The 4,492-nt window shown below is 42.0% G+C and overlaps 1 long non-coding RNA gene across 1 annotated transcript; it reads left to right on the top strand.

The window, feature by feature from the left end:
- The first annotated feature begins 3,951 nt into the window (after positions 1–3,951).
- On the top strand, positions 3,952–4,492 carry LOC133561265 (uncharacterized). Its single transcript, XR_009808623.1, has 2 exons — positions 3,952–4,205; positions 4,296–4,492. It is a non-coding gene; the product is annotated as an uncharacterized LOC133561265 (long non-coding RNA).

Raw genomic sequence — 4,492 nt, 5'->3', positions numbered from 1 at the left:
TACATACATACATACATACATACATACATACATATATACATACATACCTAACATACATAATATACATACATAATATACACACATACCTAATATACATAATATACATACATAATATACACACATACCTAATATACATACATACCTAATATACACACACCTAATATACATACATACCTAATATACATACATACATACATAACATACATAACATACATACATACATAATATACATACATACATACATACATAATATACATACATACCTAACATACATAATATACATACATACCTAACATACATACATACCTAACATACATACATACATACATACCTAACATACATAATATACATACATAATATACACACATACCTAATATACATACATACCTAATATACACACACCTAATATACATACATACCTAATATACATACATACATACATAACATACATACATACATAATATACATACATACATAATATACATACATACCTAACATACATAATATACATACATACCTAACATACATACATACATACATACCTAACATACATACATACATACCTAACATACATAATATACATACATAATATACACACATACCTAATATACATACATACCTAATATACACACACCTAATATACATACATACATACATAACATACATACATACATAACATACATACATACATAATATACATACATACATACATACATACACGTGTATACATGCATCTCTCTGTCTCACACACACACATAAATGTGTATACAAGTATCACTCTCTCTCTCTATCACACATGCACACACACACACACACACACACACACACACACACACACACACCCAGGACCCTGGATTTACGAACATAATTGGTTCTTTAAGGGGGTTTGTAAACCAAAGATTGTAAAATAAAGCAAATTTCTCCAAAAGAAACAACAAAGTAAATATGAAAAATGGTTTCCAGCCTGGACAGAAGTCCATATTTTAGTGAAGTTTGTCAAGCTTGGACTGTGGATGTTTGTGCTTCCTCGATGCAAGGATGATGTGTGGCGAGTCAGGCATGAATGTAAGTACATGGTTTATTTAATAAACAACAAAAAGCGCTCACAATGGAGGAAGAAACTTGGCTAAACAGTACAAACGTGAAACAAAAACACCTGCTCAAGGGCATAAAAGACAATTGAACTATAAACTTAAACAGCACGATGGCGAGACTAAAGACATGAAACAAATGAGTGCACTGTGGCATAAATATATAAACTTACTCGGCATGGAACTGTGGACAGGACGTAAAGGTTTGAACAGCATGGGTAGGGTGCGTGAGTGTGAAGATCCCAGGACGAAGACAAGAAAAAGAGTGACTTAAATAGCTGTGATGATTAGTGAAAACAGGTGAGGCTGAGAACAGGGACGTGACAGGTGACAACTAATGAGGTTGGCATGGAAACAAACAAAACCAGGAAGTGCAAAACGTGACTGATTGTCCAAAATCAAAAACCTAACATGATCCATAGGTGTGACAAAGTTTTGACCACTTAACTCAGAATACAAAGTGCTGTACTGTAAACAAACAAACTGAAAAGAGGTAATGGATCAACTTTTTCCTTGGTTAACAAGCCAAAACAACAACTGCAATCCGAACTGTTCTATGTAGGTGTCGCTCTGCCAACACGAGCACACACACACACACAAGTCCCTTAGGTGCCCTCACAAAAGATCAGAAATCACAACAACTTAACTTTAATAAGTATATTGCTTCAATAAAAAACATTAGGGGAATCACTTGCATTACATCAGCAAAGGAGGAGTTGTCAGATAAGTGTGTACTTTTGGAAGAGGCGCCACTGAACAAGAGGTAGCTCTTCTCCTCCGCTGGCATCATTTCCAGAAAAGTCTGATCTCATCACAATTAAAACTTGCCCGCCTGGTGGTTTCATCCATACTTGTGAGCACCATTAAATAGTCACATTTTAAGTCCACAGCCATTCCCTTCTTCTTTCCACGCGGGTCTCTTGTCTTTTGGGACTCATATGGAGTTGGCAAAGTGGACAAAACTTGTCAAAAATGTAGAGAAAACCCCCCCCCAAAAAACAAGCATTAAGAAGTGACTAGTAGTGACTTGGAGGACTCCAATAATGTTGTGCCCTGCTTTTTGCTTGCAGGCCTGACACAGAATAAATGAAGCATGTAAAAGTTGTTCAGTGGCAAAGGAGTTCTTACATCCAGGTTCCACTCTCACAGGGTTCTTACATCCAGGTTCCACTCTCACAGGGTTCTTACATCCAGGTTCCACTCTCACAGGGTTCTTACATCCAGGTTCCACTCTCCCAGGGTTCTTACATCCAGGTTCCACTCTCACAGGGTTCTTACATCCAGGTTCCACTCTCACAGGGTTCTTACATCCAGGTTCCACTCTCACAGGGTTCTTACATCCAGGTTCCACTCTCACAGGGTTCTTACATCCAGGTTCCACTCTCACAGGGTTCTTACATCCAGGTTCCACTCTCACAGGGTTCTTACATCCAGGTTCCACTCTCACAGGGTTCTTACATCCAGGTTCCACTCTCACAAGGTTCTTACATCCAGGTTCTACTCTCACAAGTTTCTTACACCCAGGTTCCACTCTCACAAGGTTCTTACATCCAGGTTCCACTCTCACAAGGTTCTTACATCCAGGTTCCACTCTCACAGGGTTCTTACATCCAGGTTCCACTCTCACGGGGTTCTTACATCCAGGTTCCACTCTCACAGGGTTCTTACATCCAGGTTCCACTCTCACAAGGTTCTTACATCCAGGTTCTACTCTCACAAGTTTCTTACACCCAGGTTCCACTCTCACAAGGTTCTTACATCCAGGTTCCACTCTCACAGGGTTCTTACATCCAGGTTCCACTCTCACAGGGTTCTTACATCCAGGTTCCACTCTCACAGGGTTCTTACATCCAGGTTCCACTCTCACAGGGTTCTTACATCCAGGTTCCACTCTCACAGGGTTCTTACATCCAGGTTCCACTCTCACAGGGTTCTTACATCCAGGTTCCACTCTCACAAGGTTCTTACATCCAGGTTCTACTCTCACAAGTTTCTTACACCCAGGTTCCACTCTCACAAGGTTCTTACATCCAGGTTCCACTCTCACAGGGTTCTTACATCCAGGTTCCACTCTCACAGGGTTCTTACATCCAGGTTCCACTCTCACGGGGTTCTTACATCCAGGTTCCACTCTCACAGGGTTCTTACATCCAGGTTCCACTCTCACAAGGTTCTTACATCCAGGTTCTACTCTCACAAGTTTCTTACACCCAGGTTCCACTCTCACAAGGTTCTTACATCCAGGTTCCACTCTCACAAGGTTCTTACATCCAGGTTCCACTCTCACAGGGTTCTTACATCCAGGTTCCACTCTCACAGGGTTCTTACATCCAGGTTCCACTCTCACAGGGTTCTTACATCCAGGTTCCACTCTCACAAGGTTCTTACATCCAGGTTCTACTCTCACAAGTTTCTTACACCCAGGTTCCACTCTCACAAGGTTCTTACATCCAGGTTCCACTCTCACAGGGTTCTTACATCCAGGTTCCACTCTCACAGGGTTCTTACATCCAGGTTCCACTCTCACAGGGTTCTTACATCCAGGTTCCACTCTCCCAGGGTTCTTACATCCAGGTTCCACTCTCACAAGGTTCTTACATCCAGGTTCCACTCTCACAGGGTTCTTACATCCAGGTTCCACTCTCCCAGGGTTCTTACATCCAGGTTCCACTCTCACAGGGTTCTTACATCCAGGTTCCACTCTCACAGGGTTCTTACATCCAGGTTCCACTCTCCCAGGGTTCTTACATCCAGGTTCCACTCTCACAAGGTTCTTACATCCAGGTTCCACTCTCACAGGGTTCTTACATCCAGGTTCCACTCTCCCAGGGTTCTTACATCCAGGTTCCACTCTCACAGGGTTCTTACATCCAGGTTCCACTCTCACAGGGTTCTTACATCCAGGTTCCACTCTCACAAGGTTCTTACATCCAGGTTCCACTCTCACAAGGTTCTTACATCCAGGTTCCACTCTCACAAGGTTCTTACATCCAGGTTCCACTCTCCCAGGGTTCTTACATATAGGTTCCACTCTCACAAGGTTCTTGCATCCAGGTTCCACTCTCACAGGGTTCTTACATCCAGGTTCCACTCTCACAAGGTTCTTACATCCAGGTTCCACTCTCCCAGGGTTCTTACATATAGGTTCCACTCTCACAGGGTTCTTACATCCAGGTTCCACTCTCACAAGGTTCTTACATCCAGGTTCCACTCTCGCAGGGTTCTTACATCCAGGTTCCACTCTCACAAGATGTCTTTTTACTGCCAACAATCAGCCCGTGGATGGATCATGTTGGACAACATGAAGTGTAGAACATGTGCCTTACTAAGCACCTCTGTGAATGTAGTCAGTCATAAAGTCTGCTCTTATTTGAATAAAGAACCTCGGTGTGCACTTGTTA

This window comes from Nerophis ophidion, linkage group LG10 (assembly GCF_033978795.1).
Source record: "Nerophis ophidion isolate RoL-2023_Sa linkage group LG10, RoL_Noph_v1.0, whole genome shotgun sequence".
Taxonomy (NCBI): domain Eukaryota; kingdom Metazoa; phylum Chordata; class Actinopteri; order Syngnathiformes; family Syngnathidae; genus Nerophis; species Nerophis ophidion.
Note: the sequence above shows the minus strand (reverse complement) of the source record. Positions and strands in the feature narration are given on the sequence as shown.